The sequence below is a fragment of the Octopus bimaculoides genome, chromosome 27 (assembly GCF_001194135.2).
Source record: "Octopus bimaculoides isolate UCB-OBI-ISO-001 chromosome 27, ASM119413v2, whole genome shotgun sequence".
NCBI lineage: Eukaryota > Metazoa > Mollusca > Cephalopoda > Octopoda > Octopodidae > Octopus > Octopus bimaculoides.
The window spans coordinates 14,140,921-14,142,551 of NC_069007.1; positions in this window are offsets into that span (position 1 = coordinate 14,140,921).

A 1,631-nucleotide genomic window follows, 5' to 3' on the forward strand; every position below is an offset into this window, starting at 1 on the left:
ATATATATATATATATATATATATAAAAACAAATAGTAAATGAGTATATGCATATATACGTACAGGTATGTGCATACCGACATCCACCTGTATGTATAGGTGCATATCTGGGTACAGGACATTGCAAACAAAACGTAGACGAGAAAACACACAGATTGGACCAACAGATTGGACGATTTGACTGAGGACTGGTGAAACCAGAAGGCTACACCAGGCTCCAATCTGATTTGGCAGAGTTTCTACAGCTGGATGTCCTTCCTAGCGCCAACTATTTCGAGAGTGTAGTGGGTGCTTTTACATGCCACCAGCACAAAGGTCAGTCAGAATGTCCTGGCAACGGCCACGCTCAAAATGGTGTGTTTTACATGCCACCTGCACAGGAGCCAGTCCAGTGGCACTGGCAACAATCTCAATCGAATGTCCTTACACATGCCACCAGTACAAGTGCCAGGAAGGCGACGCTGGGCACAGGTGCCATCACGATTTCGCTTTCGCTTGCCCATATATATAGATATATATACACAAATACATATATACAGATATATATATATAGACATGCACATATATATATACACACACACACACACATATATACAAACACACAAATACATATTTAGACATGCACACATACATATATATACACACACAAACACACATATATACATACATATGCACACATACACACCCACACATATATACACACAAACATATATACACACACAAATACATATATACACACACATACCTATACACATACACATACATATACACGTACAGATATATACACACACATATACACACACACATATACACACACACATATATACACATACATGCACACACATAGAGGCACACACACATATATACACATACATGCACACACATACATACACACATACAGGCACACACACATACATATATATACATATATATATACACACACATATATACAAACACACACACATATACAAATACACACATACATACACACATATATGCATACACTGACAAACACATATATACACATATTTAAAATCAAAAGCATGAAAAAACAAAAGAAACACTTTGTTGTCAGCGTCATAGAAATTTCTAAAAATAGAGAAAAAAAATTATGGAAACAAAGGTTAAGAATGATGTCTCATAATGGCACCAAACCAATTTGTAGCAGAAAAGGGGAGGAGGGCGGGGAGAGGAACAGTTAAACAGAGAGGATGCAAAATATGAGTTGATGAATCATAAGATGTAGTGTCCATGCTTGTCAGAAAAAAAAAAACTAAAATAATAATAATAATAATAAATAATAAGTAATAATGGTGCAGTTGTGGCTGTGAATCTATATTCGAAGACATTTGCCCAAAGTGTTGTGCAATGGGACTGAACCTAGAACCATGTGGTTGGGAAGCAAACTTCTTACCACACAGCCACGCTTGTGTCTATATATATATATATATATACCGGAGTAAGCACATGAAATGTGCAACAAGGTGGAAAAAAGAGTACTCAAATACCAGAGGTAGAGTAATATGCTTTATTTAAAAGCAGCAGAAATATAACAAAAGATTGTTACTCTGAGTTTCATGTTCCCGTTCATCCATGTATATGTATATGTATATATGTGTCTATGTATATAT